Here is a 14215-nt window from a genome sequence, read left to right as displayed (position 1 = left end):
TTAAAGTTGAGGAAACTGAGTCATAGGGAGGCTAAAAGCTTTCCCTAGCCCACAGAACCCAGGAAGGCCGATCACCTTATCAGCTAGGTTGACACTTTCGTCCCGTCAGGAATCCAGTGGGTAGGTTTTGTGGTCAAGCTCACAGGACCTGGGTTTCTGCTGGGAGACACCATGGTATAACAGACTTAGGGGTGAATCCTGGCTCTAACACCTTACTCGTTGGATGATCTTGGTTAAATTACTTAATCTCTCTGAATATCACTTAAAAGTCAAATGATATTAACAGTTTCTGCCTTGTGGGATTGTAAGGGTTAAAGAAGCAATGCATATGAAGTGCCTGGCACTTAGCAGGCACTCAGTAAATGGTAGACACTTCCACGGCCTGTGTTCCCTGCCCTCTCCTTGACTCAGACTTCCAGCTTTCTCACCTTGGGTATCTGGGAAGTTCCAGCCAATCTACTTTTTGTGCTAAGGGATTGATTTCTGGCTCCCTCATCCTCCCCAGGATGTCCTGTCTTTTCTTCCCTGAAACTCCCTGCTACGCCAGGGTCCATCAGCCCATTGACAGAGATGGGAGCAAGAACGTGCTTAATGAGTTATTTTTACTGTACCCTGGGGGACTCATGGCACAAGGGCCCCTTAATCTTACAGAGAGCTCAGTTCCCAACACAAGGCCTTGTGTGCAATGTGACGGTGGAGGGACCAACTGGCAAATGACAGCTCCTTGGATGTGGAATTTCTTTACGCTGCTATCTTTTTATCTCCAGCAACACAGAACTGAAAACCTTGCTGTGTGTTGATGGCTAGAACTTTGGAACCCAGGGGTAAGACCTTGTATTGGGATTGAATCATATCCAGATTAGTCAGACTCTTCCAAAGACTGTAAGTTTCTCTAAAGTGAGTGAACCCTGACCTCAGACCCCAGTGGAGACATCTCAGAACTCTTCTCTGACCAGGTCTCCTGAAGTCTGCTCTTCCTCTGTCATAGCTCTTACCACACTATTTTTTAAATTGGACATCTCATGATTTTGTATTATATTATTTTTTAATTTTATTTTTTAATTGATATACAATAACTGTACATATTTATGGGATACATAGTGGTGTTTACATATAATGTAGAGTGATCAGATCAGGGTAATTAGCATATGCATCATCTCAAACATTGGTTATGTTTTGTGTTGAGAACATTTAATATCCTCCTTTTAGCCATTTGAAGCTATATAAACTACATATTATTGTTAACCACAGTTATCCTACACCACACTGTATTTTAAGTTTCATTTACTTATCTATGCCTTTCTCTATATGAGACCTCCAGGGCAGAAACTGTTTTATTCATCACTCTATTCCAGCAATGTTAATAAATGACAGAATAACTTAATAAATGACAATAGATGACAGAATAACTAAACATATGTCCAGGCAAATAGTAAGTAGGATAGGTGGCCAGACAGAATATCCAGGAGCTTAGGCTACTGTGATTTAGGCTATGACGACTTATTGACTCCAAATTCTCTGACATGGTGGCCACTGCTGAGACCTGCCAGACCTTCATCCAGTCCACCATACAGTTCTGAGGAAGTACAACTCTGATGGGCTGGACCTTGATTGTGAGTATCCAGGCAATTGTGGCAGCCCAGCTGACACCCAGCAGCTCTTCCCATCCTACTGAAGGTGTCTCACCCTTACTGTGTCCAAAGAACACAAGATCTGGCCCCAAACGGGCGAGGACAAGGCCTCTCTCTGGAGGGGGTTCTGAGAAAGGCTGAATATATGCTGGCCAGGGGTGTGGATCTCACCCTTTCTGGCTCACAGCCTCATCTCTTTACTGTAGGAACAGATCTCTCTTTTGGAGAAAATTCCCATTGGCAGTGAGAAATATATCTTTGAGCACCAGTGTTGGCTTTGATGCTCTTATTTTCTTCCATGACTAATTTTTCTGATGATTAGATACAATCACATACAGCTTGCAGGGCTGGTGGCCATTTTTGTCTCTTTAATATAATCTCCCTCCTTTTGTTTTAAAAAAATTTTCTGCTCTGGACATTATTTGTTTATTTTAAAATTTAACTCTCAGAGGATGACCGCATTTCCCTCATTTCCAAGTTTTTGAAAGACAGCCTACTGTTGTCCCCAGAGATCAACAACAACTTTTGGGTCAAAGGACTCTAAACCAAGCACTTTGCAGCTTTCTTCATAAGAGCTGTGACCTTGTTACATGCTCTCTGGTCCCTCTAGCCTGCAGCCAGTGTCTTCTGTTTCACAGGAAATGCATGACGCTTTTGAGCAAGAGTCCACCCACAGCAACAAGCCCGGATTGCTGATTTCTGCTGCTGTGTCAGCTGGCAAAGGTACCACTGAGACTGCCCACCAGATCCCTGAGATGTCAGAGTAATCAAACCCAGGAGTTCATATTCAGAGCTAAGTGACCCTCAGACCTTCCCCAGGCATTGTCAAATGCACAATGCCAGTGATCAATGCTTAGGTACCTAAGATAAAGAGGAATCTATCTTAGAGGAATGAAATGACCCCAACTCCTGAGGAAGAGGCAGAGGAAGCCGGTATGAATGCTGGCCTTATTTCTAAGTCTAATCTCCAAGGTTCTCTAGGGTAAATAGATATTTGGAGAAGGTTGAGTCTCAAGCTTCTACAAGTCCTGAAAGTCTTAGGGTAGCCAGATAGTGATCATGGTGTGGGTGCCTTTTACATTCCAGGTGCTCTTGAGATGAAGGTGATTGAGAATGAAATAAAGAATAATAATGCATAAGGGAATCCTAATGGCACAGTGGCAAACAGCAGATTTAGCTGTTTGACAAATCTGCAAACAGTCAATTTGGGACTAGGAGCGTTAGGGATGTGAGTTAGAAACAATGATTTCCCTTGAGTCATTAATTTCCTCTTGTTTCCTCCCCCAACCACCTAAGTTACATGGACCTCATCTACATGATGACCTACAACCTAAGGGGCTCCTGGGAGGGCTTCACAGGAGAGGACAGATCCTGTTTGCAGGACCTAATGACCAGGGAGATGGCAAATATTTTAATGTGGTGAATGAGAAAACCAATTCTAACAGATATCTTCAAAGCATGTCATCGGATCCCCAGCCCCAGACTGCAAGGGGGACCAAGAAACTCGATCGACAGCTCATGTTCTCTACCTCCCTGTCCCTATGACTGATTGTATCCATTCTTTTACAAAAAAGGAAGCAGAATAATGGTTTGGGATAATCCCAAACATTGGGGAATTTTTTAAACTATCTTTTACAGGGAAGGAATCCAACATGGCCGATTAGGAGCAGCTCAGGATTGCAGCTCCCAGTGAAAGTGCAGAGGGTGAGTGGATGCTGCATTTCCAGATGGATTTTTATTGCCCACAGACCAGGAGATTCCCAGGCGGAGGAGCCCCATGGGTCACTAGTGCCGCTGGTTTGGCCGGCGCGGCGGTTCTCCGTACAAAATACGCAGGTCCTGGCGCCGTTTTAGCTGGTGATTGGAGCTCCAGGAAGGCAGAGTCACCCATTCATCTGATTAAAAAGGGGACTGAAACAGGGAACCAGGCCAGGAGATTCCTGGACAAAAAAGCACCACGAATCTCAGCACCGCTGTTTCAGCCAGCGCAGTGGGTCGCCGCACAGGAAATCACACAGATCCTGGCACGTTTTCAACCCCAGGCGACTGGAGCACCTGGGAGACAGTCAACCGTTCAACTAAAAAAAAAAAAAAAAAAAAAGGCTCTGAGGCAGGTAGCCAGGTGATCAGGCTCGGCTGGTCCCGCCCCCACAAAGAAACAGCAATTGAAAATGCTCTGGATTGAGAGTTTCACAGCAAGCATAGCTGAACCCAGGATGGCCCAGCTCTGTGGTGGAGGGGCGTCTGCCATTACCGAGGCAATCCACCACTATGGAAGTAGTTTGCCAGTGACCTTCTTCACAGAACTGGAAAAAAACACCTTCAACTTCATATAGAACCAAAAGAGAGCCCGCATAGCCAAGTCAATTCTAAGCAAAAAGAACAAAGCTGGAGGCATCACACTACTGGACTTCAAACTATACTACAAGCCTACAGTAATCAAAACAGCATGATACTGGTACCAAAACAGAGATATAGACCAATGGAACAGAACAGAGGCCTTGGAGGCAACACCACACATCTACAACCATCGAATCTTTGACAAACCTGACAAAAACAAGGAATGGGGAAAGGATTCCCTGTTTAATAAATGGTGTTGGGAAAACTGCCTAGCCGTGTGCAGAAAGCAGAAACTGAACCCTTTCCTGACACCTTACACTAAAATTAACTCCAGATGGATTAAAGACTTAAATATAAGACCTAACACCATAAAAACCCTAGAAGAAAATCTAGGCAAAACCATTCAGGACATAGGCGTAGGCAAGGACTTCATGACCAAAACACCAAAAGCACTGGCAACAAAAGCCAAAATATACAAATGGGACCTAATCAAACTCCACAGCTTCTGCACGGCAAAAGAAACAGTCACTAGAGTGAATCGGCAACCAATAGAATGGGAAAAAAATTTTGCATCTACCCATCTGACAAAGGGCTGATATCCAGAATCTACAAAGAACTAAGACAGATTTACAAGAAAAAAACAAACAAGCCTATTCAAAAGTGATCAAAGGACATGAACAGACACTTTACAAAAGAAGACATACATGAGGTCAATAAACATATGAAAAAATGCTCATCATCACTGGTCATTAGAGAAATGCAAATCAAAACTACATTGAGATACCATCTCATGCTGGTTAGAATGGCGATCATTAAAAAATCTGGAGACAACAGATGCTGGAGAGGATGTGGAGAAATAGGAACACTTTTTCACTGTTGCTGGGAGTGTAAATTAGTTCAACCATTGTGGAAGACAGTGTGGCGATTCCTCAAGGACCTAGAAATAGAAATTCCATTTGACCCAGCAATCCCATTACTGGGCATGTATCCAAAGGATTATAAATCATGCTACTATAAGGACACATGTGCACTAATGTCCATTGCAGCACAGTTTACAATAGCAAAGACCTGGAACCAACCCAAATGCCCATCGATGATAGACTGGATAGGGAAAATGTGGCACATATACACCATGGAATATTATGCAGCCATCAAAAACGATGAGTTCATGTCCTTTGTAGGGACATGGATGAACCTGGAAACCATCATTCTCAGCAAAATGACACAAGAACAGAAAATCAAACACTGAATATTCTCACTCATAGGCAGTTGTTGAACAATGAGAGCACATGGACACAGGGAGGGGAGCATCACACACTGGGATCTGTCAGGGGGAAATAGGGGAGGGACAGCAGGGGGTGGGGAGTTGGGGAGAGATAGCATGGGGAGAAATGCCAGATATAGGTGATGGGGAGGAAGGCAGCAAATCACACTGCCATGTGTGTACCTATGCAACAATCTTGCATGTTCTTCACTTGTACCCCAAAACCTAAAATGCAATAAAAACATTTTTTTTTAAATCTTTTACATTTATGCTAGGAGTACATTTCATGACCCATCTTCTTTCACTCTTCCTTGCCTCCCTTCCACCCTCTTTCTTTTTAATTTTTATGGTAATAATTAGTAATAATTAGTCTGCTTAATGATTAGTAGGTGAGTAAATGGGCTAGATGTCATTTCAGTGTGGATTTCAACCAGGGATTTAAAAATTGACATGGGAAAATCTCCCAGTCGATGCTCCATGCACAGACAATTCTCAGCATTGTAGTAAGTCCATTGGGAGGACAAGTGAACACATGGCTGAACACCAGTCATGCCCCAAATGAACTTCAGTATGAGGAAAAAGAGGATCTCTGGCTAACACTGGACACTGCCACTAAAGCAATGGACCTCTTGACCAAGGATGCCTGTAACACCCATTCTAGAAGGGGCAGCGCTCCTTTCCTTTCTACAGGGTTGGACTGTGGAAGGGGTTTGACTGGATGCCGTACCTGGAGACGCTAGGGATTGGGCAGAAAACCTAGGCTATTCTAAGGCCTCAGGGTACATGCTCAGCTGCTTTCTAATGATATCTTCCTCATCTTGCCTCCAGGATTATGCAGTGAACTACTGGAAGAGCCAAGGTGCCCCTGCTGAGAAGCTGATGGTGGGCTTTGCGCTTACGTTCACACCTTCACTCTCACTAATCCTGCCAATCATGGCTTGGATGCTCCCAATTCTGGTCCTGGGACTGCCGGGCCCTATGCACAGGAGAGTGGGACTCTTGCCTACTTTGAGGTAATGTCCTCAGGGGGCCTAGAGCACCCACTCTCTCTGTTCTCAAGGTTGAAGATATGTCAGTGGAGAGAGTCTGACTGCTCTGAATATATGTGGCCGTGAGAGAAACGGAGAGTGAAAGATTGATAAAACATCTTAAATGTTGACCTTTTAAAGTAAACATGCATCTTTAATACTAGAACTAGCAAATACTTACGGAGTGCAAATGGAGAACCAGGTTGTGCTCCAGGTGATTTTTATATATCATCTCATTTAACAAACAATATGGTACTGCATCCTCCCTATCTTATTCAAGTGGTCACCGAGGCACAGAGAGTTTAAGTAATTTGCTCAAGGTCACAGAATGAGTAAGTGGCAGAGCTGGGATTCAAACTTAAATTGGCCAGCTCCAGAATCTGAGACCTTACCCATTATGCTATACTGTCCTCTTATTGGCTCTTTTGAAACAAAACTTTTTCAAATAAAAGAAACCGTCACATTCATTTCAAAAGGAAACCAGGACACAGGCACAAAGAAACTGCTTGTCCATTGTCGCACATGAGGTTATTGGCAGACAAAGGACTGAATTCATGTCTCATCTCTCCAGTTAGTACACTCCACTGTCCCACGGGACAAAAGCAGGGCAGGGAGCTGGGTGACACTGGAACCAGGTTCTGTTATTTCCAGCAAAGGGGAATGGGCTAGGACGTGGATCTTAGAAAAGAAGTGGAAGGAGGACAGAGAAGGGCCTGAGCACAGCAGGGCCCGTGTGAGTTGGCACTGCTCCTTCTGTACCTGACCCAGTTCTGCTCCTTCTTGAAAGGAGCCACTGAGGTGTGGAATGCCCCCCAGGAGATGCCTTATGCCTACAAGGGGAATCAGTGGATCAAGTATGACAACCCCAGGAGCTTCGCCCTCAAGGTAAGGCCCTCCACACTCTTCCTAATGCATGGTTGGGGAGAGGTGGGGGACCTGCCCTCCAGTTGCCCTGAGTTGCAATCCCAGGAGACACGTAGGGAGATGAGGAGAGGCACAGGAAGGTTATGAAGTTTCAGTGTGAGCCAATAAGCCAGCCAATGAGCCAATGGCAGTCGGAGAAACCCCTTCAGCTCCTGTTCCTCCCTTTCCTTGGCTCTTGCACTTTCTCCTCCCTCCCACCCCTGGAGACTCTTGGTTGGCCCCTCCCCTGCTCTTCTCTGATCCTCATGCAGCTCTTTGATTCCTGTGTCCTGAGTCAGGTGTTCTTCCCCACTCCAAGGACAAATTGTAGACCACAGAGTTTTTCCTCTTCTTTGCCTGTCTCCTGCCCACGGCAAATTCACACAGGCTGAGCCAAAATCAGGAGACGATAGAGCCTCTGGTCTGTGAGGTTATGCTCAGGTCTGGGTAAGACATGACTGCTGCTTATCAATCCCAGGGCTCTTCACCCTACACCTTCCACCTAGAGCTTTCTCGCTTTGCCCAGGTACTTTTCTGTGTGAAGGCCCTAAGTCTCTATAGCACTCAACCCACCCAAGCTCCATCTCTGAGGAGTCTTCTCAGAAGGTGGTTGGTGATAACAAAGGGCAGGGGAAAGAGCTGCTTGGGGCTAAGACTCATTCTCCGTGACTTAGTCCTACAGTCCTGCTGTACATACAAATATGTTCATGAATTCCTCCAAGTTGCCTCCTCAAAATCCACCCCCAGTCTCTCCTCTCCCCGACTAGATCATGGTCCTTCCTTCACCCTGCTAGAGTTGCTCCCTGCATTTGTGCAAGGACACCCCAGAGTCCCCTTGTTCTCTCCCACAGGCCGAGTGGCTGCTAAAGAACAGATTTGGAGGGGCCATGATTCTGGGCCATTGACCTAGATGTTTCACAGGCACTTTCTGTGGACAAGGCAAATACCCTTTCATGAATGAGCTCAAATCCACGCTTGGTGTCTCCACACCCAGTAAGCAGTGATGACCTACCAGCCATGAGATAACAAACTAGACATGGTTGAGAAGACCAGAGCTCCTCCCAGCCGCACCTCGAACAAGGCCTCCTCCAGATCTTCCAGCTGTCCTAGTGTATCCAGTTGGAACTGGCATTTAGGACCCGGAAAACAAGACCCAGTTAACTTTCTAAGGGCTCGGTCATGAGTGACAGCCCTGGCAAGTAAAAGAGTAAAACAATATATTCCCTGTCCCTGCTGTCAACTCCAGCCTTTATGAACTTTGTGGGTCAGAGAAAGAAAAAAGAAAGGGAGGGATTAAAAACTTAGAAGATGAGGAAAGGAATGAAAGAAGGAGAATGCTAAAGGGACTCAAATTTCATCTTTTCTGCCATGGGGAGGAGAGCTACATATGGTGTCAACACATGATTCTATTCCAGCCCCAAGAACAGGGCAAGTCCAGGAAGCAAGAGGGGCTGGGAAAGCTAGTGCTGATTATTGGACCTTTACTCTATGTCAGCCCTGTTGGTTCTTTTAGATTTCATACAATTCTCATAGGTACTCTTGGTGCCAGGTGTATTAGTTTACTTACAAATGAAAGCTAATAATTATGTGGTAATCACTGTTAAATAGCGTGCACACTGGAAAATGCTTTACCTAATAATTCTAAGAGATAATACAATTATGCCATCACTTCAGAGAGGAAATTGAGGCTCAGAGAAGTGTGAATGAATTTCTCATGGTCACATAGCTCATGTCAGAGCTGGACTGTGAACTTGGGTATCCTTAATTCAGGCTCAGAGCATTAAACCACTGGTTAGGTAGGATGTGCACTGAGCAGAACCCACAGTGACCTTACAGACATGACACTCATCCTGGGAATGGAGTCCTCTCCTGAGCTTATGGAAACTTTTATCCTTCTCTCTTCAAGGTTGCAGAGTACCCACCTCTACCCTGGGCACCAGCTTGGCCCCCATCGTCACTGCAGCACCTGGGGGTGGCAGTGGATTCTGTGCAGGGAAGTCCAGGGGTCTGTATCCTAGCCCCACCAGCAAGCATGCCTTCTGAAACTGCATGGGTGGGCACACATATGAGGAGGCTTGTCAGGAAGGCCTGGTCTTTTATACCAGCTGCTCTGGCACGTACTTAACTGTACATAAGCTATTCACCTGTAGGGTCCCTTGGGGATTGTAAGACAAAGGGATGATTAAAGGGAAGTTTTGCATGTGAATGCCAAGTTGTCTGTTTTGATTTATAAAACTGTATGATACTATCCAGCAAATAAAAGAAAACTTACTGCCACCCCATAATCCCAGTTGTCCACGAGCTCCCAGGAGGTGGCCAAACATTGAGGCTGAGAGAGAAGGAGAAACAGGTACCTGGGACCTATCTGAGCATCTCTATGGGCAATTCTGGTACATTCTGAAGCAGGAAGAGAGAGGAAATAGGCTCTAAGGCACAAGAGAAAATAAAGCCTGATTCTCTCTCAAAATAGACCTCCAAAGGGTCTTACAGAAGAACCCAAAAGAGTGGCTGGACTTGGAACACTTAATTTATGGCATCCACCTTCTTCAGGAACTGTTCCTTCACCAAGTTTACACTTTCCCAACGCCATGGCAAACAATCCTAAGAAAGCCTCTGTTTTAAGGACACCGCTTGATGGGCCGACCACAGGCTGGTTTACACGCACCACTTCCACAGCTATGAGGTTAGGAAAAAAAGACCATCACCGATGATTTCAAGATTACCTTATTTTCAAAACAAATTCATTTATTATCATTTTATTGCCACACCATGCTCCAGGGTACCCTTTGATTCCCATAGGGAAGGCAACCAGAAAGCTAAAAGAAAAACCACATCACAGCAGGAGTCAGAGGTCCTCTTTGTCCTACCATCTCCAGAGCTCGGCCTTGGCTTTTTCCTCAGTTACCATGCTGCAGACGCAGGAAGAATGCAGCTCACCAAGCAAGGGAGACACCTTTTTGTCCAGTCACCCTAACTGGTTTATTGGTGGAGCGGGAGGGAGTCTTTGAATTATACCCTTTTAACAAAACTGTCATAATCAGTAAGCAGAATCCTCAGAAGTTCATTTTGTCCCTCCCATCTGGCTAGCTGGAGTATGAGCAGGATGTGTATACATCTCTGCTCTGGAAAGTCCTAGTTAACTATTGTTCCAGTGTCCAATTCATTTAGCAATTGTGTGAGTTAAAATTTTTATTATAAAGTTTTTTCTTTTCTTTTTTTTTTTTTTTTTCAGACCGGGTCTGGCTCTGTTGCCCAGGCTGGAGTGCAGTAGCACAATCTCGGCTCACTGCAACCTCCACCTCCGGGTTCAAGCTATTCCCCTACCTCAGCCTCCTGAGTAGCTGGGACTACAGGCGTGCACCACTGCGCCCGGCTAATTTTTTGTATTTTAGTAGAGACAGGGTTCCACCATGTTGGCTAGGATGGTCTCGATCTCCTGACCTCATGATCCACCCACCTCGGCCTCCTAAAGTGCTGGAATTACAGGCGTGAGCCACTGCACCTGGCCCTATAAAGTATTTTTATTACTATTGTATTGCAGTTTTATGGAATGAATTTATACACATTCACTTTATACTACTTTTTGCTGGGATTCATAAACAGAATTCTTTAATATGCAGTTAAATCTGAACATTTACCAGTGATGACCCTTCTCTTTTCCTGGCCCTTTTCTGACAAGACAAATTACAGCCTCCCTTTCAATGACGACTTGCTGGGTGCTTGCTAATAAACTGATATGTGCTAGGATGGAAGTAGCTAGAGACAGCTGTTTCCTCTGATCTCCAGGACTGGTGAGGGAGGTATTGATATTGCTGCTCCTGCCAGCCCCTTCGTGGACCAGCCAGTCGTGCCATGGCCTGTGAGATGCATAAAGCCATCAGGCCACCTGTCGGTAGGATCAGTGGTAATTACAGGTTACAAGTATGTGCAATATAAACAGAGAAATACTAATAGAAACCGAGAAGACATTCCATTGAGTTTGTAGAGAGTAGAGTGAATGCTCTTCCTGCAAGGGCTTTGTCACTGATTACAAAGTATAAATCTTCAACCACTTATTTATTTTATTGTTTGGTAACACTCTAATTTTGCAAATAAATCCTTTTGTCAGCAATGAGCTTTGAAAGTTCAAATGTCTACATAATAAAAAAGTAATGAATTTCTATTTTCCAAGAAAGTTGATAGTGAATGTATAACTTAGGTATAACTTGTATAAGCTGTTGGTTGACATTTACCAACCACCATGGGGTTGTTTGATGCAGCATGAAAACCAAAAGACATAAATCTGCTGAACAAGCATCAGTGTCTACTTCAAGAGAAATCACTATTTTAAGAAGATTTTGCCTAAAGATGATGATTTCACAAAAGTAGTTGCCAAAGGTATTTTTTATATCAAATAGGTGCCATGGTCTGAATGTATGTGTCCCCACCCAAATTCACTAAAATCCTAACTCCCAGGTGATAGGATTGGGAAATGAGGCCTATGGGAGGTGCTTAGAATTAGGAGCCTTATAAAAGAGAACCCAGAAAGCCAGCAAACCTCTTCCACCAGCTAAGGGCACAGCCAGAAGCTTTCATCTATAAACCAGAAAGTGGGCCCTCGCCAAATCTGCCCACTCCTTCATCTTGGATTCCTAACCTCCAGAACTGGGGGAAATAAATGTCTGTTGTTTATAAGCTACTCAGTTTATTGCATTTTGTTACAGCAGCCTGAATAGACTAAGACACTAAGTGAAACAGAAATTTTCATTTAGGTAGATCAAATGACTGATGCTTCAAATCAACTTTTCTCTTTTTCTGTTCCAAGTTTTGTATGTGTGTGTGTATATATATAAAAGTGAAGTTCTATTTGCAGAACAATTTTCCAAGCTTTTAAATAATACCAAGTTAATATCAATGTCATCAGATATTTCAAATAGAAAATCAGATAGGATGGTTATTCAAACAATGATGGGATTGTTGGATTCTTTTCACCCCATTTACAAAATAAAAGTAAAGCTTTTGGGTGGTTATTTGGTTAAAGGAGAAACAGCTGATGTTATCATAAATGCTATTTTAAATTCAGTTAAATAGTTCAACATTAAAATTAGTTATTTTGTGGTGATATAAATTCAAATACGAATGGAACATAAAGTTGTGTAAAAACAATATTCCTTCTAACTGTCTTAGTCCATTTATGCTGCTATAGCAGAATACTGCAAATTGGGTATTTATAGAAAACAAAGACTTATTTCTCACATTTCTGGAGGCTGGAAAGTCTAAGATCAAGGTAACGGCATCTGGTGTCTGATGAAAGCCTTCTTGCTGCATCCTCATATGACAAGAAGGCAGAAGGGCAGGCATTGCCTACTATATCCACTGTTCTTATGTTCTGCAGGGTGGTAACCTGAGATTTTTGGGAAAAAAATTTATGGATTAAACATATTTGGGACATGCCAGTTAAGCACTGAGGACTTAGAACTCTCAGTATAATGTGAATTATGATTTTCTAAGAGAAGCATCTTATATGCAGCATTTCTCCAACATATTCAAAGAACGCTTTTCATCATAAACACGACACCCATTAATATAATTCTGAAGAACAGTTTAGGGAACTGGAGTAGAAGATAAAGCTCATAGACCTTACTTTGCTTCATATGTCTTGTCATATGGCTCAAGGCTTGGATTGTAAGTCTTTTCTCTAGCTTTTCACTCAACTAATAGCTAGACTAGTATTTTCACCAGTTACTGGTGAAGTCTTCCCCGCTAAGACATAATCAATAGACCCTTGGAGATCACCCTTTTTGTTTAGTTAAGGCTTGCTGTGTAACAAACCACCCCAAAATATAACGGTTTAAAGCAGCAACATTGAACATGCTACTATATGGATAAAACTTGAGAACATCATCCTGAATGAAATAAACCAGTCACAAAAAAGCAACAGTGTATGATGACACTTTTATGAGAGACCTAGGCTAGTCAAAATCATGGAAACAGAAAGTAGAACAGTGGTTGCCAGGAGTTGGGGAGTGGAGGAAAATTGGGAGTTGTTTGATGGGTATGGAGTTTGTTTTGCAAAATGAAAACTGAAAAAGTTAGTTGTTAGAAAAAGCCCTAGAGATCTGTTACACAACAATATGATCATAGCTGACACTGCTGTACACTTAAATATGGTTAAGAATGTACATTTTTATTGTTTTTTAACCATAATTTCAGAAAATTAAAATTTAAGGTAAAAACAAAACAGCAACAACTTATTTAGCTCACAATTCTGTGGGCCAGCAGTTTGGACTGGGATGAGCCAGGCACTTCTGGTCTTGGCCAGGCTTACTCATGCATTTGTGGTTGACTGGCAGTCAACTAGTGCACTCTGCTTCTGGGGGTTGCCTGGCTGTCAGCTGAGGCCATTGGCAGTGACTGGCCACACGTTTCTTCATTGTCCCTCAGGCTAACTCTGGTCACATGACAGTATCAGCTTTCCAAGAGTATGAGCATAAGCTTCATGGCCTCTTCAGAACTAGGTCTAGAACTCACACAATCTTACTCTAGCTGCCTCCTATTAGTCAAAGCAAATAACAAGTCCAGTCCAGATTCAAGAGGTGAGCTAAGCAACTCCTGATAACAAGGCAATAAAAAGTACTGTGACTATTTTTACAATTGTCCATACTTGTCCTGCATCCCATTTTCTAGAATAATCCATTATTGACTGTTTCTTATATTTTATATATTCAGAAGCATTCAGGCACTCTTCTGTGCCTCAGTTTTCTTACTTTCTCAGACACTCTTCCATCTCATCAGCATATCAGAAGTGTTTTATTCCTTTTAGTGGTGAATTTTTGCATTACCATTTTGCTGTCTCTCCATTATCTTTACTGTACCTCAATGCTAAATGCTAAATATTCTAAAAACAATCTTCTCTAAAAGTGTTTCCTTGACTCTCTACCTCTGCCTCTAACAATTTCCTTGGGAATCCAAAAATCCAGATGCCTGGCTGTCTACTCCTTAGGCTGGGTTCCTTTTCACTTGCTGTAATAGTTATTCTGGGCTAACTTGCCCTATAATGTTTGACTCAG

General features: G+C 43.4%; 1 protein-coding gene across 4 annotated transcripts in view; it reads left to right on the top strand.

Annotated features, from left to right (window-relative positions):
• Positions 1-9200, top strand: part of CHI3L2 (chitinase 3 like 2) — a 34803-nt gene extending 25603 nt beyond the window's left edge. The window contains exons 13-18 of one of the 4 annotated variants that reach the window (XR_001109891.2): positions 768-1613; positions 2270-2354; positions 3270-3335; positions 6064-6117; positions 7051-7148; positions 9073-9200. The gene's annotated coding sequence lies outside the window, so the exon portion shown is untranslated. Of the gene's footprint in view, positions 1-767; positions 1771-2269; positions 2355-3269; positions 3711-6063; positions 6118-7050; positions 7149-9072 lie in introns of those variants that run through there. The other 3 variants (XR_010341239.1, XR_001109890.3, XM_012468136.2) reach the window with 3 other exon arrangements.
• Positions 9201-14215: the final 5015 nt, after the last annotated feature.

This window comes from Aotus nancymaae, unplaced genomic scaffold (genome assembly GCF_030222135.1).
Source record: "Aotus nancymaae isolate 86718 unplaced genomic scaffold, 86718_ANA_hifiasm-v0.15.2.pri h1tg000007l, whole genome shotgun sequence".
NCBI classification, from domain to species: Eukaryota; Metazoa; Chordata; class Mammalia; order Primates; family Aotidae; genus Aotus; species Aotus nancymaae.
The sequence above is the reverse complement of the archived record's forward strand: the minus strand, read 5'-3'. Positions and strand labels throughout refer to the sequence as shown.